The sequence below is a fragment of the Lissotriton vulgaris genome, chromosome 4_1, assembly GCF_964263255.1.
Source record: "Lissotriton vulgaris chromosome 4_1, aLisVul1.2, whole genome shotgun sequence".
In the NCBI taxonomy this organism is placed as follows: Eukaryota; Metazoa; Chordata; class Amphibia; order Caudata; family Salamandridae; genus Lissotriton; species Lissotriton vulgaris.
This window is the reverse complement of record NC_141691.1, coordinates 867122628-867147397: the sequence shown is the minus strand read 5'-3', so window position 1 is coordinate 867147397 and position 24770 is coordinate 867122628.

The following is a 24770-nucleotide window of genomic DNA, read 5'->3' as shown; positions in this document are numbered from 1 at the left end:
GCGCGTCCGTAAGCGCACCTCAAAAAAAAAGAAAAAAAAAGAATGAAGGAGTGAGCATGAGGAAGGGGGACAGAGAGAGTGGTATCAAGAGAAAGAGAGCTAGAGGGAGCAACACAGAGGGACTGTGTAATAGATAGCAAAACAGAGAAAAGGTGTAAGAGGAAGCAACTGAGAAAAGGAAAATGAATAAGGGAGCAAAAGAACAGAAGAAAGAGGAAGAAGACTAAAGCACAGGTTCTGAGAGAATGTGAATGGGTGATGAAAGTAAAAGGAAGGAGAGTAAAGGATGAGAAATGACGGGTAGTGACGGAACCAGAGAAAAGGAACAGCGGTGACGGAGGGAAAGAAAAGAGCACTGAGTGTAAGTAAAGAGGGGTGAAAGAGTGTGGATAAAAATAAATAAGGGTAAGACATGGGGAGTGACAGAGAGAAAGAACTGAGAGAGTAAAGGAAGGAGTGACAGAAAGGGACTAAGTGAACCAGAAAAAAAGGTAAGTGAGGGAGTGTGGGTGAGCAAGGGCACTGAAAGAAGTTGAATGTGGTAGGAAAGTAAGGAAAAGAGAAGTAAAATGGAGGATAAGAATAAGTGAGGGAAGCAGAGTAAGGAAACAGGGGTGAGGTAGGGTGAGAGAAAAGTAGTGAGGGTAAAGCAAAGGGTGATGACAAACTACATTTTTTAGTCACACTTACCATATAATTAATGTAAACGTAATTGCTTGTTTAAACTACACTTTGTATCTGTGAAAGACAAAAGAAAAAAAATTATAATTAGTAAAATATATATTTAAAAAAAGAAGAAACAGGTCTAGAGGTAAAAAATAAAAAAATGTGGAGCATACTCTTTTCTTAACCTATTGTATTCTTTAACACAATCTAGATCTGCACAAATCTTTGTCTCATCACACTCAATCAAGTACAATCCTGATAAAGTTCTGACTCGTGATAATGCCACATATGCCATACCCTCCAAAGCACAATCTACACTTAAACCTTGAGATTTATGAATTGTCACCGCATATGCCAAACAAACAGGAAACTGTTTTCGGCAAACATATATGTCTTTTACAAGCAAAAATCTAGCAGAACAACGACTGATTTGTTGTACTTGCTCAATGCCATCAAATTTTATTTTTAAAAATTCAATTCCATCTCTATTTCTATAATTCACAAAATCAACAACATGACCCATTGCTCCATTTACCAGACCTCTTTCAACATTTAAATTCCTTCTCAAAATGATATGACAATTTAAACACACATTCAGAGTCTTTTCAAAACCAGTTGTTTTATATATACTCTTCTCTAATGAATCCAATATTGTTTTCAAATTTTCTGACAAAACAATTGCTTACAGTTTCACAATCTCTTCATTTCCTAACTTTAACATTTTGTTGTTGAAGATGGAACATTCTTGCAGAGTTGGCATCAAACATATCCCAGATTTCTTCTCAGTAATTTTTAAAAAATATTCTCTGGAAGAATGTTTTCATTTGGATACAAATTTGAAATTAATCGAGCATGTAAAGCTTCTTTCCCAAGCTCACTTACTTTTCCGATTCTTACATCTTGTAAAATATTTTTATAATCTTCATCCTTTGCCTGTCTCATATTTTGAAGCAGTTCTGCATATTTGAAATGTAACCATATATTAATGTTTCCAATGCTTCCAAGAGATTGCCTGGTATCTTGTTGCGTGAGCATTTTAAACACTGGTTGTCCTTTTACTGGAGTCAGCTGCAGTAGATCTCCAAAAACAATAATGTGTTTTCCTCCAAATAACACATCATACTCTGTTCTAAGAATTTCTTGCATTCTTAAAAAGCGCAAAAGCAAGCGTTAGATTTGAGACCATGCTTACTTCATCAATAATAAGAAGTTTCACTTTCTTCAGGACTCTGGAAACTTCAAAACACGCATCTCCATATAGCTTGTTGTAATGCAATTTATTATCATGCTCAACTGGCAGCATCAGTAAACGATGTAGAGTAATCCCTTTAATGTTATGTGCTGCCAGTCCAGTTGGAGCGGTTACAACACAAGACAGCGGTGATTCAGTCCTTTTCTGCAGATAAGTTGCTATTGCTTTAATCAGAAAACTTTTTCCTATTTCCGCTTCTCAACTTATGTACAGTCGGACAGGCTTAAAAGATGTACATGAGCACTCTTTTTTCTCATGTCTAAATCCATGTTCAATCTGTTCTGTGACTTCGTCATATATCTTTTTCTGCTCAATTTTTAGTTGCTCCACCAAATCTTCTAAGTTAACTACATCCTCTTGAGCTTGTTCCATAGCTCTTTCCACCTCATCCATGGCAGTGGCAGCTTCATTTTGGATAATTGGTCCTCCTAGTGGATCCTGACTCAATGAAGTAGAACTCTGACTGTCTTGAGAACTGTCTCTAGCAATCTCTTCAGCAATTGTGGCTTCTTGCTCTATTTCTTCATTCAACATTTGCAGATAATTTGGAAAAACAGGACATTCTATGGTATCCTTGGTTGCATTAAAAGAATCTTCGTAACAGAGAAAATCTCCAAGTAGTTCCTCTTCGGTACGCCATGGCTTAAAGAGTTGCAAAAGAGCTAAATAGTAAAATTCTCTTTTGTCTGGAGATTCACAACTCAATTTTCGATGATTAATCAAATTGCCTTCTCTCTGCTTCACTAGATATCCTTCATTTCCAATGACAGCATATTTTCCATTATTGACATCTTCTGTGATGTTCCTCTTATAACTATAGTTTTGCAGAACTTCATACAAACAAGTGTTCTCAAGGTGAATACTTCTATTTGGATAGTATGTATCCAACATGTTTGTCTTCAAAATATCTGTACTGTTTGGCTCTTTCTCCGCCAAATACTCAATTTCTTGTACAGATTTCAAAACTCGGTTTCGTGTTGCAGCAAGACCTAGACTCACCCAAATGATTGTTCTAGATTTGGCATAGAGACTTGCTGATGATAACCGATCAGAACATTCATATGCTCCAATTTCACCAAATATAGGATAGGCCATACTACATAGCAGTCCCTACCATTTACCCAAATTTGGTGGAATTCCATTGAGACATTTAGGCTGTAGGCCTGTCTAAATATCCTGAGGTAAATTACATGACATAAACACATATGAAGTGTTAGAAATTACAACCAATTAAAAATGTACTTTCATTTTCTACTACTTTTTCCTGACATTTGATTGGTTATGTACATGAATATATATAAAAAAAGAGAGGGCAACACAGCCATTTTGACTACTACTTCCTGAAGTCCATTTGAAAAGGAATTACACTGAGAACTTCAACTGCTTTCTCAGATGTAAGTTGTTATTTTGGAAAGTGAAGTATGTTGTGCACTTTGAGTTAATTTGAGAAAAAATATTCTGATAGTTATATACTATCCCTCTGTAATAGTTATAGATTGAGATAGGCTTCTCTGTTATAGTTATGGATTGAGTTAGGCTTCTCCTGTATAATTATAAATTTACTTAGGCTTTATCACATACACTTTTTTATATTTCTAATTCCAGCCTGATACCATACACTGCCCAAAGATAACTTCACTGTTAAAAAATCAAAACTACCTGTCTGAACTTAAATACAGTGCCCTATCTCTACTGATATATTTGTTTTTTATGCAATTTACAGCAACAAAATGGAAGAAGAACAAAATATTTCTTTCGAAATTGTTTTGGACAACAACCCTGAAGAAAAAATTGCTGAGAATGATAACTTTGATTTTATGGATGAGTCTCTGGACCATCAATTAGTTCAGTATGTGGAAGCAATAGAATCACAGAATGAAAATGAGGACATTCCAGACAATATATTGTTAGAAGTTTTATTAAATTTTGAAAAAGAATCAGAAAAATAAATGTATATTTAATAATCAAAAATAGTTCGAGACATTATTCATTTTTATATGTAATTCATCAAGTAGTTCCAAAATGTTTATAATATAAAGTGAGACTTATAGTATACTGTGCAACTTTTTTGTGTTACCTAGTAATTTTGCTCATAGTTACTTCCTTTCTCCCACTTCATTATCTCCAATGTGTATTTCATCTCTTTTTCATCTCCTGCCTCCATGTTGTTTCTGCTTTCCTGACAGACTATGGTATGGATTCCATATACCACAATAACTTGGGTAGCAACATGCAAATTATCTACAGAGGAGACAGTCTACATTGAATTTAAGACTCTACATTGGTACCGACATGCTGGTACTTATATCATCCACACAACACAACAACTCTATGCAGAGCTACCCTACCTCTAAGCACTTAAAATTATTATTTTACTGTTTCACTGGGTTTTCCCCTTAGTACGCTTCCCGGTACGCTCCCCGGTGCGCGTACCGGGCGCTCCCCTCACCCTTTTATGGCCCCCACATCAAACCTAGAGGGTCAGGGGGGGTCTACTCTGCCCCCTTATGGTCATTTCCCCCTTTGTTTTTGCCACCTCTTGTGTCTCGATTTTACCGAGACACAAGATGGCGGCCGCACCGGACTGTTTGGAATGTTTACAGACACCCGAGAGCTAATCAGCTTTCCGTGCGCAAGTCGAGTGGCAAGCCCGGTGCGTTCCCCGGTGCGTGTACCGGGCGTGCTTATAGATATATATATTTTTTTGAACCTAAATTACTCAAAATCCACTGGAGCACATATCTTGAGACATAGCAAAGGCACATCGGGCTACCAGTCCCTACAATTTTGGCAAGTTTGGTGGAAATCCATTCAGCCGTTCTGGCTAAAAGTGAGGCCAACCGCCCTATGGAAATTAACATGGGGAATACACGTTTTGGGACCCCCCTTTTATCTCAGCCCCCGCTTGACGAATCCCCCCCACATTTTCAGGGAAGGAGCGGAGCGGAGCGGAGTGGGCCACGAACTTTGAGAAATTCGCAAAGATTCGTCCACCGGTGCCAAAGTTATTCCCAATAGAATGTTGCGGATTTCCTATGGAAAGTAGATCCTAACTATAACTACCTACTGGCGACCGCCAGTAGGTAATATTTATATACCCATCAACAGCTTCTCCATACAGGCAGGAACCTAACTCCTTATTAGGACAACCTCAGCAATGTGGGGATGGGGTTCCCTTGCTTATCATACAAAAAGGCATCTAGAAAAGAAGAAGTACACCGTACACTTTAGTTGGTGTCAAAAGAAGGCATTTTATTTCATTTCATTTCACATCTTCACACTGCAGCAATAAGCTTTTTAACCTAATGAGTTTCAGCTCCTGTGGTGAACCTTAGTCATAGGTAACAGTCTTTTGCTTTCAAAAAGTGACCACGTGTTGAAATCTACGTATAACAGACCACACGTATGTGCTGTGGTCTGAAAGTCACAGAGTCTTTTGCATGCATTAGGAAACAGTTTTGCATCATTTCTATTTTGACCTTTGCAGTGGCGTTTTCCATTTACTTTACTTTTTCCTGGGTACATTGCTGTCATTTAATTAAAAGCATGTAGTTTCCATATGTATTTCTTTTGACTGTGCTGTTAATTAGCCTTCATGCCACATTGCATAAATATCACGTGCAGTGCCTTTGTCTTGTCACCAGCCCGCATTCCACAGTCATTTCAGGTTAGATTTCTCCATACCTTTTGTTTTCATGGTGGTAAGTGGGTGGGTCAGGTTCAAGTTCATTAACTCCATCAACAGCATGTCCGTACAGGAACCTAATTCCTTATCAGCATTGCGGGGATGAAGTTCCCTCGCTTATCATGCCAAAAAGCCTCTCCAAAAGAAGAAGTACGTTGTATGCCTTAGTTGGTTGCAAAAAAGAATGCATTTTATTTCACATCTTCACACTGCGGCAATAAGCGTTTCAACTCAAAGTGTTTCAGCTCTTCTGGTGAGCCTTAGTCATAGTTAACAGCCTTTTTCTTTCAAAAAGTGACCACGTATTGAAATCTATGTCTAACAGACCGCCCTTATATGCTGCAGTGTTAAAGTCACAGGGCCTTTTGCATGCGTTTAGAAACAGTTTTGCATCATTTATTTTTGACTTTCGCAGTAGTGGGTTTTTCCCTTTACTTTTTCCGGGGCACATTGCTGTAATTTCTTTAACCCCTTCGCTGCGGCGGCTATTCCGCCGCAGCGCTAAAGGGGCGGGGCGGCCGCGCGCGGCCGCATGCTGGTGACAGAACCGCTCCGTCACCAGCCGCGGTTGAGCTGTGCTGGTGACGGAGTGGTTCCGTCATGACCCGCCCCGCTCATTAGAACTGCCGCGCAGGCGCGAAATCAGCGCCGCGCAGGCGCGGCGGCTGGGCCATGACGGAACCGCTCCATCATCAGCACAGCCCAACTGTAGCTGATGACGGAGCGGTTCCGTCATCAGCAGGGGAGGGGTTAAAAGCATGTAGTTTCCATACGTATTTCTTTTGACTGTGCTGTTAATCAGCCTTCAGCCACAGTGCTTAAGTATCACGTGCAGGGCCTTTGTCTTGTCACCAGCCCGTAAAAGTGAAATCCACATTTACATCCCACGCCTGTTCCACATTCATTTCAGGTTAGATGACTCCGTACATTTTTATATCATGGTGGAGGCGGTTGGGTCAGGTTCCAGTTCACTAAATCCATCAACTGCATCTCCGTAAAGGAACCTAGGGCCAGATGTATGAAGCTCAAATGGGTTCACAAACGCCGAAATTCTCAGGATTTTGGCGTTTGCCAACTCATTTGAGCAAAATGGTATGTATGTAGCAAATTTCAGTGCGAAATAAGGAATAGCAAATTTGCGATTCCTTATTTTGCGATTCCATTTAAGGAATCACAAAATTTGCAATTCCTTAAATGCAATGTATGATGCAAAAAAAAATGCTAATTGTCCCTAAGGAATCGCAAATTACCACCAACTTCAAGTTGGTGGTAATTTGCGAATTTCTTGAAAAATGCATTTTTCAAAGTGCCGTGTGATGCACATACTTGCCCTTAGGGCATGTATGTGCACCACATGTGCACCCATGCTTATTTCAGGGGTGCACCAGGGTGTCCTTTGGACAACTTTGCACCCTTGAAATTATTCTCAATTTGCAATTAGCAAATTGCAGATCGCAAATTGAGAATAATTTCACTTCATTACTATGGGCCTCCCGGCCCATAGAAATTTGCGAATTAGCAATTTGCTAATCGCAATTAAGGAATTTTAAGAAATCGCTAAAAAATAGCAAATTTCTACATACATACCATTTTGCAATTCTCAAATAGCGATTCCCTAAAAATCGCTTTTTGAGAATCGCAAAAGTGTATGTTGATACATCTGGCCCCTAACTACTTATCAGGGACGGCCTGAGCGTTGCGGGGACGGAGTTCCCCCGCTTATCATATCAACAAGCCTCTCCAAAAATAGAACTACCCCGTACGCATTAGTTGTTGGCAAAAGCAGGCACTTAATTTCACATCTTCACATTGCCGCAATAAGCTTTTCAACCTGATGCATTTCAGCTACTGCGGTGAGCCTTAGTCATAGAAAGTAGTCTTTTGCTTTCAAAAAGTGACCATGTGTTGAAATCTACGTATAACAGACCACCCTTGTATGCCGTGGTTTTAAAGTCACAGAGTCTTTAGCATGCGTTTGGAAACAGTTTTGCAACTTTTCTTTTTTGACTTTCGCAGTGGCGTTTTGGCTTTACTTTACTGTTTCCGGGTCACATTGCGGTCATTCTTTAAAAGCATGTAGTTTCCATATGTATTTCTTTTGACTGTGCTGTTAATTAGCCTTCCTGCCACAGTGCCTAAATATAATGTGCAGTGCCTTTGTCTTATCACCTGCCGATAAAATTGAAATCCACATTTACATCCCTCGCCCGTTCGACATTAAATTTAGGTTAGATTACTCCGTACCTTTTTATTTCAATCAATCATTCAATCAAAATCTATATTTAAAATAGGATCAACAACAAAAAAGCTTAAAGGGTACAAGGCAATATGACCACACCTATCTACAATTTGGTCTCTTGTGTACACTAAGTATGGGCGCCAAGAACCTGAAGCCACATACCCCTAGGCTGCCCAGGGTATTCACCCCAAATTCCACAACAAAACACAATGGTTCAGCACTCCACAATAAGTAATATTAAGCCAATAACTTTTGAAGAATCAGCTCAGTAGGGCTTAAAAATTATTTTATTCATATTTCTTCATGCAAAGCGTAGCCACCGCGTTTCGTCCAGAGGACTTCTTCAGGGCAAAATTAGCGAAAAAGATGTCAACTGTTGATATTTAACGTTCAATAGATACAGTCATGGATGTGAAGGTTCAAAGATACAAGAGTATGCAGGGATGGCCACCTTATAAATACATTATCAGTTCGTCCTATGATCATCTGCTTCAATTTGTTTTGGCAACACTGTGTTCCTTGGATTAATTCCAGATGTCTGATTTCTCAGCCAATCATTGTGGCGCTTATATTTCCCTTGCGGTAAATGTCATCATCCTTCGCGCGTCACAGTTTGCAGGGTGTACGGTGCGTACACCCTGCGATCATGGGGTATGGTGAGTACACCCCATGATCGCAGGGGGACGCACCGTACCTCTGCAGACATGCGGTGTACGCACCGTTCGGTGTGTATGTGATTGTGTTGTTGTCCTTACGAATTCCCCTTACCTGACATGGACCGTACGAATTGCGTCCTCATACCCCGGTCCAGATCGTACTCGTCGGGTCGTACAGCATGTTTACGAATCGTACGGTTCACTGTGAGGGTCTGTGTCATATGGTTTCACCCTTGCAATTCGTACGGTTTGCGACAATTTGGACGGATTGACGAGATAAGGATCGTACTACTTGATTCGGGCTCCGGATAAGATTCGGACAGACTCTTTTGTTCCCGAATCGGAATCGGCCCCTTTGTTGATTTAAAATATGCCTAGCATAAATTTTCTGTAAAATATCTATTAAACTAATTGGGCGAATGCTTGCAGGGTCATAACGATTGCCTTTTTAAACAATTGCGACAATTTCAGCCCCTTTCCAAGTTTCAGGTATGGGAGCTCCTGAGGCTATTGCATTACATAAATGATTTATATATGGTCCCCAGACACTGATATCAGACTTCAGTAGATCGCCCGAGATTTTATCAGGTCCGGGAGTTTCCCCTGGTTTGTCTGCACTAATTGCCGTTATCTTTTTATCTAAGCTAAAAACTAAATTAAAATCCTTTGCATTAGCTTCCAATCCATCAATGAGTAGCAATTGCCTACTTCCCCTTGCAGCATACAGACTAGTAAAATGATCCACCCAAATGTTTGCATCTAGTTATATGTCCTAATGTCCCTCCTGTGGTTTTCCCTTTGGCTACAAACCTCCAGAAACGTAGCTGGTCCTTCGCCTTGGCTGCTTTAAGTAAGTCTGTCTAAATACCATTGTCCCATATTTTTCCGCATTATCAAGCGTTTTCTTGTATTTAATCCTAGTCTCCTTATGCTAGTTATATTGCTGTTTTTTATTGCCATTATAAGTTCAGCCTTAACATCAGGACAGACCTTATTGTACCAGGGATTTACTTCTTTGGTTTGGCCTTTATTTCCTCTTTTCTCTTTCCTTGGGATTTTAGTCACATTCGGCAACAGTGCTGCCAAAAGATATTTATGTAGATCTAAAAAATTATTTTTCTCTATTGGTTGATCTATATGGGGTGCAAATGTCTCTGCAAAAGTATTATAAATATTTGACAGAGACTGACTGTTTCCTAGAATGTAAGGCCACTTCAGGGATGGGTGATTGTTACTTATTTTATTTTATTTATTTTTCGGTCTTGTATAGCGCAGGAAATCGATCTCCGAGGAGATATCTTCGCGCTTTGTTACCGATAGCAGAGCAGGTACAGAAAAATGTCTGTGTAGCATTATTGGAGTTACTGGGTGGAAAATAAGAACGTCTTCAGGCATTTCCTAAAGGTGGTAAGGTTGGAATTTAGTCTGAGGGCTAGGGGCAGTGAGTTCCACAGAACAGGACCTTTGTAGGCGAGGGCTCGACCTCCCTGTCTTTCTCTTTTTATCCTGGGAATCTGGAGTAAGGCTTGAGTTTCGGAGCGTAGAGCTCTACCAGGATAGTAAGGCTTAAAGATCTCAGTCAGGTATCTAGGGCCAGTTCCAAACAAGCACTTGTGGATAGTACAACAGATTTTGAATTTTATTCTCTGACAGATGGGAAGCCAGTGAAGTTTATTGAGTAAGGGGCGGGAAGAGGACCCAGCAGGGGCATTGAGAATCAGCCTAGCAGCCGTGTTTTGGGCCACTTGTAGCCTCCTTAACTGTTCTTTGTTGGCAGACAGGAGCAGTCCGTTGCAATAATCCAGCCTGCTAATCACTAAGGTCTGTACCAATGTTCTCCTGTGGTGGTCTGCCAGATAGGGAAGAGCCCTTCTGAGTAGGCCAATCACCCTCATACATGTTCCTGTCACTTGTATGGCATGATCTTTAAGCACCAGAGGTTGGTCAAGCTTGACACCCAGATTTTTCACACATTCCTTTGGGCCTGGAGCTGAGCCCAGTTCCGGAGGCCACCACTCAGGTGACCAGAGGAGTGGGGCATTCCCAAAGAGCATGACCTCCGTCTTACCCACATTACATTGTAGGTAATTGGAGGCCATCCATCCAGCTATTGCCCTCATTCCAGCAGCGAAGGAGTTTTTTACTGCTGTAGTCATCTTTTGAAATGGGAACAATAGCTGGGTGTCGTCAGCGTAAGATATTGGTGTGAACCCGTATTCCCTGACAATGTTCGCCAAGGGGGCCACATACACATTGAATAATGTGGGGCTTAAGCATGAGCCTTGTGGGACCCCCTTGGTAAGCTCCCTAGAGATGGATTGGTGGGAGCCTAGGCGAACATTTTGGGAGCGGTTGGAAATAAAGTTTTTTAGCCATGAAAGGGCCGTTCCATCCACTCCTACATCCCTCAAACGACTGATCAAGGTGCCATGAGACACCGTGTCGAAAGCAGCGGACAAATCTAATAGCACCAGGATCATGGAGTCTCCTCTATCCTGTGCCATCCGGATGGTATTGGTCACGGAGAGGAGAGCCGATTCTGTGCTATGATTTGGCCTGAACCCAGATTGAGAGGGGTCCAGGCCGTCCGCTGCCTCGATAAATTTGGAGAGATGCAGGTTGACATGTCTCTCAGTCATCTTACTCAAGTGAGGCAGGAGGGATATAGGACGTAAATTACTAAGATCTGACCATGGCAACGCAGTGTTTTTGCGAATTGGGTTCACTACTGCCCTTTTCCAGTCATTGGGGACCATTCCTTCTCTAAGAGAGAGATTAATTAGTGCTTGAAAGCTAGGGGCTAGTAGGCTACCCAAAGGGGCTACCAATTTGGCAGGTAGTAAATCTGCAGGTGAGCCCGATTTAATGAGGTTAAGAAGGCTATTAACTTCAGTCAGACTAATCTCCGGAATTGTAGTCATAGTAAGACCACTTATTCCGTTTTTAGTTGACTCAGGACTAGGGACAGTGGTATCATCCCTGTTATTAAGTGCCTCAGTGATTTTTCCATAGATTACTTCAATTTTTTCCTCAAAAAAAGCAGAAACCTCATCACATAGATTTTGACTAAAATCATCTGGACTTTCAGAGGCTGTGGGTTTGACAAAAGATTGCAGAATTCTAAAAAGTTCCCTGGTAGAATTTCCTGCCTCTGTTATCTGCAGATCAAGTTTATATCTTCGGGCTTTCTTTATGTTTTTAAAATACTTTGATTGGGCCTCCAGGTATTGTATTTTGCTGATAGGGGTATATGATTTCCTCCATTTTTTCTCTAAACTCCTGCATTTTTGTTTTTCAATTCTTAAATCTTCTGTGTACCATGTTTCCGTTTTAGTTTTAACATTTTGCTTATGTAATTCTAGAGGTGCTAATAAGTCTATGGCTTCTAGGAGTGCTTTATTAAATTTAGCTAGACCTTGTGTAATGTTATCTTTTTCATCTAAAAAAGTGTTATCGTCCTCAGTAAATGGGGGAGAGAAGGAGAATAGCTTATCAGATAACGTCAATTGGAGGGGACGATAATCGCTTTCTGTTCTTGGGGCTATTTTTAGATCGATTGCATAAGGCCAGATTTCTAACTATACCATTATATAATCAATGTGGCTATGGGAGTTGCCTCTACAGAATGTATGCACATATGGTTTATGTGATGGTAAACGTCTGTTACAGGCTCTTAATCCATGCCCAGGTGCTACTTTCATTTTTTGTGCTACTGCCACTGTACATGGTACTGTGCTACTACTTTTTAGTGCAGGAATTTTATTAGCCATATCTTCATCCTCAAATAAATTACAAAGACCCATCACAGGTTCAAAGTTACAATTTAGGTCCCCATCTATTAGTACCATTGCCTCCGTCTCTAAGGAATTTAAAACAGAGTCCAGATGTTCTATAACCAGTGACTGTTTTGAGGCTGGGCTCGGTCTAATATAAATAAATATAGTACCCTTCCATCCGGAGTAGTAATTTTCACAACAACCATGTCTTTTGATGGTGTACTCAGTTGGGTTATTCCTACTTCAAGGGTTACTCTTATCCATATAACAAGGCCCTCTGATGGCCTACCTCTTACGGAATGATTTTCACCTACACTAATCGTTTTGTATCCAACTCTGTGTGGAGTTTCTAAAGCCCAAGTCTCTTGTAAAAGGCAGATATCACTTTGTGCAATATACACATGCCAGTCTACAACTCTGAGATTCCTGTTAATCCCTGTTATGTTCCACAAAGTTAGGCATACTTTTGGTGGTTTATTGGTTGCGCTAACAATAAATGACCCACCTACCGTGTTACAGTTATCTCTGATGATATTGCTTCCACTTGTAGTGTCCTCTAAGGACCCTAGTGTGGTAGATAGATGGATAGGAGTAACCCCTCCTCCCTCATGCTTATTGTGCTCATGTGTTCCTCCTTCTTGTGACCCTACCTCGTATAGTCTGCTCTGTAATTCCTCTAATCCCTTCTTATTTAGAATCATTTCCTTGCTCAAATTAACTTTTTGCTTCATTGCAACATGTGCATTTTCCCCCAAAAATATTGATTTTTGTTGTCAATCAACAGCTTCTAAAGTCGATAATCCCTGGTATCTGTTCAAGGTTGTAAGTGGGCCAGTGATTTCATTTGCAATCCTCCGGATTGGTGGTCTATAAAAATATCTCAAAGGAAGAGCACAAATACAGGTGCTCTGAGAGGGCATTTCCTCTTGAATATTTAATAAGCTTCGGACCATACGTGGCCGTCGGAAGTTTATAACTATGCTATCCCCCATTATATTCTTTGAGGATCCACCTACCCACCCTACCCTACAGACCATCAAGATGCCATTCATGTTTTGTTGGTTGAATTTTTCAAATCTAGTTAGCCAATCAACAGTTTTGTTCCCGAGATTAGACCATGACTCTTTTTGTTCTCTTTTAAGAGCAGGGACTCCAGCTAAAATTAGAACATAAGGACATAAAGCTGGCAGTAGACTTAAGGTATCTGTGTTAGGAATTTGATCAGTTTCTTTGCAGCTATGTATTACCTCAGGGACACTGTCCGTTTCTGGAGAATTTGGGGCCACATGTGCATAAAGTCTGTCATTAGATGCTTTTTCACTAGTATAAGATATCTGTGGCATGCCCCTTGTATTTCCACCCCCGTAGAATACATCAGTTGCAGGTATTGCCGTATTTATCTAACTTTGCGTAGCATTTGGTCTACTCTGGCTTTGACTGGGCAGGGCAACAGCCTCCGTTATTTGTTGTACCCCTTCCATGATTATCATTTTGACATCCCTACTTAAGGTATCCAATTGATCCATGGCAGATTTGAGCTTTTCTAATTTTACCTCAATGGAACTAAGTTTTGTGTGCATGTGTTCATCGATCTGGGACAACATACAACCTAATGCAGCCTCACAGATTGCTGTGGTGGTGCATTCTACATGTTCAGTACTCACACCCGTTATAACAGAAGATGAAGCAAAGTCTGCTTCGGTTTGTGTGGCAACTGATTTGCTTAGGATTTCCATTTGATCATGTGTGTGGATAGTTCCATTAAGCAAAGTAACTGACCCTCCTATTTTTTTTTAAGTGGGTTTCTTGCAACCATTTTTACTGTTCTTCTGTGACTGTTTAATTTTCACCTTTGATACTCCTGTTTGCCTCGGAACACGTAGCCTAGAAGTTATACCAGGCCTACTTGTAACATCTAAATTGGTGTTCATAGGAGAATCTGGTGTAGTTGGTAAAGCAGAAACCGTTGGCTTACAGTGGACTATTACTATTGGGCTGTTCGGGATTGGTTGCAACATGTCAGTAGGACTTAGTGAACTAGTTTGTAAGTGGGTAATCTAGCAGGATCAAGTGACAATCGTCTCTCCGCAAGCTCGATTCCATGTGTTAGGAGTGATTCTGCTCTAATGATAAAGGCATCTAAAGTGCCAGCAACACCCTTTTGCCTGCTCATGTTTTCCGATATTTTGTTTACCCGATATATGAACACGGGAAACAGTAACTATGGGGCAATGGACTATTAGTAAGGCTTCAGCAAAAACAGCAGCTTGCCATTAGTCTAAATGTTATAGCATTTTTCAGAGGGATGGCCCAGTCCAGTCACAATCAGTCATGGACGGGTGCAGAAGGGCCCGCCCTTGGCCCGGGCTTTGCCTGAAGCCGTCCACGCGCTTCCCTTGCTGCGGGAGCCTTTGAGTGCATTTGTGCGCCTCCGGGCACCTCCCCTTCCTGCTGGCGCCTCCTGGCGCAGAGCCTTATGGGGAATGTAGTCCGGGACAAAGTGCGATGTGCCTGGTTAAAAGTCAGAACCCCAAATTAAAGTGTGGCGTGCGTCGTGGCAGGTCAGGACCCCAAAGAGCAAAGTGCAATGAGTGCAGATGCAGCAGCGTCAAAACACAGCTCCCCATCATAATGGAGGTGGCCAGGTCAGGTTCCAGTTCACAGGTCATTAAATCCATCAACAGTGTCTCCGTACAGAAACCTAACTCCTTATTAAGGCGGCCTCAGCATTGCGGGTATGTAGTTCCCTCGCTAATCATACCAACAAACCTCTCCAAAAGAAGGAGCACGCCATATGCCTGAGTTGGTGGCTAAAGCCAACATGTATTTGTTGGACAAATTCATGAAGGTTGTGGGTCCATCTTATGCAAACGTTCTGAGGTCCTTCAGCAATGTTTTCTCAAATGAGGGCACCCAGAGTATGAGGGAGGAGTAAAATTACATTTCTTCTGAAAAATAGTGCCCCTCATTGTAAGTGGAAAAGATCTTGGGATGGCCTCAAAGGAAAACCTTCAACTCTGGTTGATAAAGGTCATGCTGTGGAGTTTGTAATTTCAATGTCATGGATTCCAAGACTAATATACTGGTTACTAGGCTTGATTCATGATTTCTGCTCTTACTCTGTTTCTCTGGGTTTTTTGGAGATCAGGGTTCCTTTGCTCTTTGAACTTTTGTCTGGACTTGTTTTTTGTAAAGGACTTTTCTGTTGACTTATCTTAAAAAGGGTTTGACATCCTTCATTATGAATGGATCTCCTAGTTTTATTGTATGGATATCAGAAATCACCTTCAAGCTTAACTGAAATAAATGCTCATTGTGTTTCTCTATCACTGTTTACACTCTTTTATTCAGAGTTCTGCAGTGGTGGTTTTTATTTTGTCATATTCTACATTGATAGTTGTGGATGTATGTAGTACAAATGACTTTGTAATACTCATATTTCACATGGGGCAAATAGTTGTTTTACATTTTTCATTATCTCAATGAGATTCTGGTCCTTTAACTTTGCTGTTATATTTTCATATGTTTTCATATACATGCAGTTCGAGAGCATCTCTTTAATGCTCATTCACTAGCCTTTAAGCACTAAGGGACATATTAACAAGCCCCTTGTGCCGCTAGTGCATCTCTTTTTGTGACAAAACACCAGCGCTTTTTGTTGCCCCATATATACAAGGACACGTAAACCGCGCATGGCTTTTCGTGTCCTTGTAAATAAGGCCCTTTTTAATGAAGCAATTTGAAAGAAAGGGGTGTGCCATGGGTGTTGCTGAGGGTGTTCTAACGCACACCCAAGGCTTTCTACATTCCTAGATTCACAACTTTTTGTAAACCTGGGAATGCATCACAATGCTACGCTTTCGTAGAGGAGGTGTAGGGAGAAGCAACAAGGAGAAATGTTTTAATTTCTCCCCGTTTTTTTCTCTGTCTGTACATGCTGCACTCTGCAGCAAACATAGAAAGAGGAAATCACCTCTTGTGGTTGTTTTTGTGCACAAAGGTGTCCCTTCCTGCACAAATAAATCTCCCCTAAAACGCAGACACCCTTGCACCATCGTGAAAGGGTACCTGGGTTGGAACATGGCAGCCAATTGTGCGCCAGTGCAGGGAAAAGAACAGGGATGGTGCATATCATTGTAAATATGATGCATCCCTTGCTTTGTAAGGTAAAGGTGAAGATTTCATCCTTCAAAGATAGTCACAATTCTGGAGCTCAGTTTCTCCAGCTGGCATTACTATTGTAAAATAGCTTTTGAGGATAACATTAATTTCTACATATCCAACTTCTAAATATCAAGCACCCTGACTTTATAGGAAATAGTGCCTCTTGAGAGGTAACTTATTAATATTTAAATGGAAGGTTTAGGCCTGTCAAAAGGCATTATTTTGACATGGCGAATTAAAAACTGCCACAAGAAGGTTACCTGTGTAGAGGTGCCAGGTTGTGCTCAAGGGTAGTCTCTCACTTGAAACCTGCACACATGTGCATGGACATGTGCACACATGGTCATGTGTAATAAGCCCAGTGCTCTTACCTCAGCTGCATGCATCACAACAGCCTTATCTTAAAATGCAGACACTGGCGGTATACAATCTCAGCCGGATGTATGTCATTACGACGCTGTGTTTACACCCCGCTATCATTACAATGCAGTTATCACAACGCAAGTCGTTACAATGACGCGCTGTAGGCGCTGGATTTATGAATAGTATAATTTACTATCCCAACTCCAGCCTACGTAACAGTAGGGAAGGTGTTTGGAATAGTAAATTATACTATTCCTTAGTATATAGCGCTATCCAGCTCAAGTCATTGTAACGACTTGCGTTGTGATGGCTGCGTCGTAATGGTAGCGCGGTGTAAAGCCCGCGTTGTAATGGCTGTCTCCCAGCTCAGTCTAATGTACCATGAAATTACCCAGAGTCAGACTCACGTAGTGAGACTCACCCACAGTATATTGTCCAAGAACTGGTCGACCAAAAGTAAAAAACCCTGACAAATTACATGGGTGTGACCCAATTACAATCTTTGCACTACACAAACACCAGGTTCATACGTTTACATATGTGCATACATATGTGGGGATTTTCTCATGTACAAACCATTGGCAGCTTTAAAATATGGACCCCAAGTTTTTCCATAATTCATTTAAAGAAAGAATTCACAAAGTTCATGTCATCAGGTAAAGTAACCCGAGCTCTTTGTTGCTAACATTAGGTGAAAAATAAATGGAGGGTATTTACTAGCTTGTCTTGTTATACCGAACCGTTTTGGTGTTTCAGAATTAGATCTTTTTAAAATAATGTTCATCTGAAGACAAGTGGAGTATATATGATTTTGTTTTAAATTGAGAAATCCCAAACCACCATTCATTAAGGACATCTTTAATCTTCTTAATGATTTAAAGAAATTTGCCTCGTGAAACAAAATAAATGGTAACATTAAAAGGCTCACTTAAAGGTTTTTAGATATAGGGCATCTGCCAAAAAGTGGTGCAGTCAGTGAACCATCCTCTCAATTCCTTTACCCCATTTAAGAGGTGGTGGAACTGCTAAATATTCACCCGTGGGACTTAGTGGGCTCAGACAGTGAAAATCCTTGGCTGAGAGACCTGTCTGCAACAGCAATCGGTCATAGTGGTGGTAACCCTGTCCATTTTAAGGTGCAGCTTTTATACTGGAAAGATGAAGATAAGTGTGAAAATGTCTTCGAGATACAGAGGGAACATTTTCTCTGCATCAAGGACAGTTTCCTTTTGATTTTCAGCAGTAAACTGCTGCGTTGGTATTTATTGATGTGAAGCAAATAATAATGTTGAGTGTGCCCAAAATCTTGCCAGCCTGCTTGGTTCGCAAATGTAATTAAAGTGCATCTGTCACGCCTGCAGTTGAACTTTAATTAGAGAGATCCCCTGAAGGGATCTCTAAATGAGGAAGGCTCTTGTACCCCATACCAAGCTCTAAGTGAGTTCATAACACATTAGTGTAGAATGTAAGGGCCTCGGTTATGGGATTTGGCGTGGGGAGTGTCCCACGTCAAAGTGAAACGGCAGGAATAATATGGGGGCATATTATCAAGGAGGTTTATCTCCGCTTTTTAGGCTTTAAAAGCCAGGAAAGCAGAGATAAAATGATCTCTCTGTTACCTAGCTGTCGCTAACACCAGTTAGCGACAGCTGGTAGGAGATAGCGACCATCTTGGGCTCACTTTGCATGTCAGTGAAATTTATCACTAATGACATGCAAAGTGGGCGTGCCAAGATGTTAGCGACTGAAAACAGTCGCTAACATCGCTATCTCCTATTACCAACTTTTGGAGATATTCGCGCTAAGCGCGATTATCTCCAAAAGCTAACACCTGCCCCTGAGCAAATCTTAGCCATGTTATCCAATGGTAGGTGGATAACATGGCTAAGAGCATTAGCTCGGTAATGCATGAATATCGCTGACTTTTCAGCGATATTCATGCATTTCGGCCGATTTTTTATCGCTTAGGAGATAAACCTTGATAATAGCAAGGTTCCTAAGCAATAAAAATCGCCGCAGCTCGGCGATAAAAATATTGCTGCTAAGCCAACATAGCGATAATTATCGCTAGTTGTTGGTAATATGCCCCAATATGGTGCTTTCAAGTCCCTTCCACAGCACTGGCCCCATTTCAACAGTCTAGAGCCAACACAGGCTCCCTTACATCATGGTGAAAGGGTGCATGTATTGTCATAAGAATAGTTTTTTTGGGGTGGGAAATGGCACCTTTTGCTTTTCCTATGTGTGCTGCTGAAAGCAGTACACAGGGAAAGTGGAACAAATGAGGAGAAATAAAGTCATTTCTCCCCAATGTGACACGTCAGGGAATGTGTGAGGTTTTGGCCCATTCTGAGGCTTACATTATTTTATAAATCTGGGGCAGCATAAAAATCCATGGGTGTTGCCTGTGAACACCCATGGCAATGCCCATGGAATGCCTCCTTAGCACATAGTATGAAGATGAATTTAAGAGCAAAAATACAACCTTGTAAGCCCATTTGGATGTTTTTGAGGAAAGTCCTTAAACTAGAAGTTAGTTGATAGATGACATGAACTTAATCTAGGAATGTTGCTCAAAAATTGCTACCACAGAAATTAATGTTCTTACTGGAATGCAATCAATTCTTCGAAATATCTATGCATAGTGGAAGGAGTGTATGTGTAGTTCGAAAAAATGAATGCCTCAATGTATTTGATTGCTCAAGTTAATTTTACTTTCATGTTCTTTTTAGCATTCAGAGTGAGCTCCCATTTGGAAGCCTTTCTTAGCTAAGTAACGGGCTAGCATTTTGCCCTATTCGTGGTCTGCATGATACTTTGCCAGTTACCTACTTTTTCATATTTGGCCTGGTTTTAGCGAACATTTTACACAATTGTTACACCAATATATTCTTTTGACCACTATGTCTGTTTAAAGCATTGATCATTGATTTTATCTTTGTGAACGCCTTCACTGATTTTCAAACTAAATCCACAAGAAGTGTCAACGTTTGCATTTAGTTTGCTATTTGGAAAATTATTTTCCTAAGATTCCTTTCAATCTTCACAATTGCATCTGAAGTAGTCTCTGTTCCTAAGAGTTCTGCACAATATTCAAACATTTCTTGTGCTTTTTTTTGGATTGGTAAATCAAGCTGGTTTACTGGGTTTGTGCCATTGTTAGTGTGTTTGCCTATTTTTATGCAACTCTCTCAATCCTATTTGACCTATTATTATGCTGACACACAAGCTACTAGAATGACTCTGCTCCTGGATTAATTTTCACTACTTATAATGAAATGTGTTGTTCTTACATTGGTCTGGTCATTGCCTTATGTTCATCAATGCTGATTTCTGTTAATTCAGCATCAGTATAGTCATATTGGAATAGACTCTCAGGGCCAAATTTATTAGAGTTTCATCGCTCTTGCACCACGCAATGGGATGCGGAGGCAATGCAACTCTTAAGTTAGATTTATCAAGAAACCTTGCATGGTCCTGAGTGGCTTGATAAATCTAATGTAACGTAACACGGCTCTAATCACTGTGTTGCAATGCTCTTCCCTAGGGAGGCATTTCCCAGGTGGAATAGGTGTGTTCCCATGCACCCATCCATGGATTTTGGTGCATTCCCCGATTTATGATTACTGGCAGACCTGAGAATGATTCGAAATACTACATGTCCCCAGGAGAGGCGTCATGAGAATAACTATCTTTATTTCTCCTCGTCACTTTTTCTTTCTGTGTGGGCTGCATTCTGCACCACACATAGAGAGGGGAAAATATGCCAGAGAATTGTTTTTGCACAGGAAGTTGTCCCTTAGTGCACAAACATGGACTGTTTACAATGCAGGCACCCTTGCATCATGGTGCAAAAGTGCTTGCATTGGCGCTAGGCAGTACATTGTGTGCCAGCACGGAGAAAGACAGGAATGAGCTGTATAAAGTTAAATATGGAGCATTCCTGACATTTTCCTATCACACAGCACAGTACAGAAAGGTGACTTGTAGAAAGGTGACTTGATTTACTGTGTGATATTTTCATAAATATGCCCCTTGATTTGCAGCACCTCTCAGTCAGTGCTTTAGAGGAAGAAACTGTACTGCAAAACCAACCAGCTTGGCACTCATTTTATTATGCGCCCCACCTCCTGTCTCTTGTTTTAGACTTGCACCCAGTTTCAGAGGCAGAAAGACCACGGATCCCGGGGTGAGTATCAGTATCATTGCAGGGATAATGGAAAAGCTTGTTGCAGACCTAAAAGGAGGTGCAAATGTAAAGTCCTCCCTTGGGAACAGCAGGGACGTCGAATTAGGAGACCCAAGTGGAGATTCCCAAGTAAAAACAGCCACTAAATTAAGTTCAACAGCGGCTGAAGGGCCTAACATCCAAGAATCCCACGATCCGTCTGTGTATGCTAGCCAAATGAGTGAACAGCAAACATCACCAACCACCAGTAGAGCAAACACTACCCTCCCTTCCTCAATTGAGCAAGAGCTGGGTGATTCTGTGGGTAAGGGGAAAAGACAAAGGAAGCAGAAAGGACGTAATAAAATGAGAAGGAGCCAACAAGATCTAAGACTCTATCCATTGTTCAACATCGCTAGAGGTCCTGCAATTACAGAGGCTGACGAGTCAACAAATCCCCTTGAGTCAAGATCCATAACGGAAGAAAATCAAATCATGCAGGAAAGCATTAAAAGGAAGAGCGGTACTCCCAAAACTGAAAAGAATTCAGCAATGGCACCTCCTGTAAAAAAGACGCACAGTGGGATAAAAGTGCAAATTACAACTACTCACACAGCTCCGTCAAAAACACCTATCACGCAGAAGGAAAATGTACAGTGTCAAACCTTCAGCCACCCGAAAAACCAACCAAATGGCATCATGATCGCAGATCAGGTAACCACTGTAATCCCTGGCATCAACCAACAGGGCGTAATCCCAGCGAGTGATAAGGGCCGAGGACCACGGAAAATATGAAAGGTCCAAAAGTGAGCAGAATGAGGTACATTTCGCTGGTCTTTTGACAAAAGCAGCTTATATGCCTTGTGCGCAAACATCGGAGGCAAAACCAGTTCACATGCCTTGCGCGCAAACACCAGAGGCAACCTTAAGGCGGCTCAGAACATCAATGAGTGGCGATCCACTTTCCACTTTCCTTTACCCAGAATACAAGTCCAAAGGTAGACATGATGTCCTCAATCGTGGGAACATCCTAAAGTTGATTCGTGCAATAGGACTGTCAAATGTTATCACTTCTCGAGACATTGTTTCGCTAGAATTTGTTGCACCGTGTCAAGGACATACAAATGAAACTACAACGGTCACCTGGAGTTCAGTTGAGGTAACGAACATCATTTTAGGGCAAGCTGACACCTTTAAGCAATGGGGTATATTGATACAACCCGGCAGGGAGGTGGGCTACCCCCACGTTCTACAGGCTAACAATAGTGAGGATAACAGACGTGCGAGGAGCGGAGCAGTGTACTCAGTACTTAGGGGTGCACGCAACAAACCCCCCACCATCAACCTAAAACCAAGGTTAACAAGGGACGATGGGACCCCACCACCTAGGGATCGGGAAGAGGTCAGCACATGGTCATGGTTGGCAGGCACTTTGAATACAACTCGAATTTTATGATGACAACCCCACAAGGAACATGGTCAAGAAACGCCTCCTCTAAAGATTTGTTCATGGAACATTAACGGTTTGACAAAGAAACTGGAGGATAAATCTATAATCTCCTTCTTTAGAAAATTCGACATATTGTTATTACAGAAGACATGGCTCTCTGAACCGCAGCAAATAGAAGGCTTTAAAACTCACCACATCCCCGCACAAAAACTGAACCGCTCAGGAAGAGGGAGCGGGGGCCTAGCTATCTACATATCAATAAAAAATGCAATCGCCTCCTGGGTCCTTTCAGGTTCGTCACACTGCCTTCAGTGTGTGGGAATTTCTTTTACTACTAGAAAAGGCCAGCATTGGTCTCTGATCCTAATGAATGCCTACGTCCACCCAAACTCAGTATCAAGACAATCATTTGCAGAAGAAGTGACTGCGACAGTACTGAGAGTGAAAACAGGTCCTCTAAATCAAGAAATACTCTTATCTGGCGATTTTAATATGTGGTTAATGTCAGATCTACAAAAATCGAGGTCACTGAATCACATGACAGTATCTGGGAGATACCACCACAGGTACGGCCAGGATGGCATAAGGACGACTCGAAGGGTCGTTCCTTGCAAGGCAACCTAGAAAATCTGGGACTAAGAGCCCTAAATGGGCGCTATTCCTTAGACAAGCCTCCTTGCTTCTCCTATTTATCGAAAAATGGCGCCTCATTAATTGACTACACATTCGCTAGCCTCCCACTCTTTCATCTAATAACAGGCTTGGGAGCAGAAATCAATCAATCAATCAAAGCATTTATATAGCGCACTACTCACCCGGAGGGTCTCAAGGCGCTGGGGGTGGTCCGCTACTGTTCGAACAGCCAGGTCTTGAGCTGCTTCCTGAAGGCAAGGTGGTTCTGGGTCAGGCGGAGGTGGGTCGGGAGGGAGTTCCAAGTCTTGGCGGCGAGGTAGGAGAAGGACCTTCCCCCTGTGGTGGCTCTTCGGATGCGGGGGACGGCGGCGAGGGCGAGGCTGGTTGATCAAAGCTGGCGTTTCAGAGCATAGAAGTTGAGGTGGCTGTTGAGGTATCCTGGGCCTTGGTTGTGTAGGGCTTTGTGTGCATGGGTGAGGAGACGGAAGGTGATTCCCTTGTTGACCGGGAGCCAGTGCAGGTCTCTCAGGTGTCTGGAGTTGTGGTTGCGGCGGGGGATGTCCAGGATGAGTCGTGCTGAGGCGTTCTGGATTCGCTGGAGTCTCTTCTGGATTTTGGCGGTGGTTCCGGCATAGAGGGAGTTGCCGTAGTCCAGACGGCTGGTGACGAGGGCCTGGGTGACCGTCTTCCTGGTCTCGGTGGGGATCCACCGGAAGATCTTCCGTAGCATGCGCAGGATGTTGAAGCACGACGAGGAGATGGCGTTGACTTGTCTGGTCATGGAGAGGGAGGAGTTCAGGATGAAGCCCAGGTTGCGTGCGTGATCTGTCGGTTTGGGTGCGGTGCCCAGGGCGGGGGGCCACCAGGAGTCATCCCAGGCGGAGGGCGAGGAGCCCAGGATGAGGACTTCCGTCTTGTCTGAGTTCAGTTTCAGGCGGCTGATCTTCATCCATTCGGCTACCTCTTTCATCCCATCGTGTAGGTTGGCTCTGGCGGTGGCGGGGTCGTTGGTGAGGGAGAGGATCAGCTGGGTGTCGTCGGCGTAGGAGATGATGTTGAGGTTGTGCTGGCGTGCGATGGCTGCGAGGGGGCTCATGTAGACGTTGAAGAGGGTTGGGCTGAGCGAGGAGCCTTGAGGAACGCCGCAGATGACTTCGGTGGCTTCTGATCTGAACGGGGGGAGGCGTACTCTCTGTGTTCTTCCGGCGAGGAAGGAGATGATCCACTCCAGTGCCTTCTCCAGGATTCCGACATTGCTGAGGCGCTGCACTAGGGTACGGTGGCAGACAGTTTCGAAGGCCGCGGAGAGGTCCAGGAGGATGAGAGCCGCTGTTTCTCTGTTGTCGAGCAGGGCTCGGATGTCATCGGTTGCTGCGATCAGGGCGGTCTTGGTGCTGTGGTGGGCCCGGAAGACAGACTGCGAGAGGTCGAGGGATCCGTTTGCCTCGAGGAAGGCGGCCAGCTGTTTGTTGACGGTCTTCTCGGTGACTTTTGCGGGAAACAGGAGCAGCGAGATGGGGCGGTAGTTCTTGAGGTCGGTGGGGTCGGCTGATGGCTTCATTAGTAGCGCGCTGAGTTCGGCGTGCTTCCAGCTCTCCGAGAAGGTGGCGGTGTCGAAGGAGGTGTTGATGATGTCCCGTAGGTGGGGTGCGATGACGGCGTCGGCCTTGTTGAAGACGTGGTAAGGGCAGGGGTCGGTCGGGGATCCGGAGTGGATG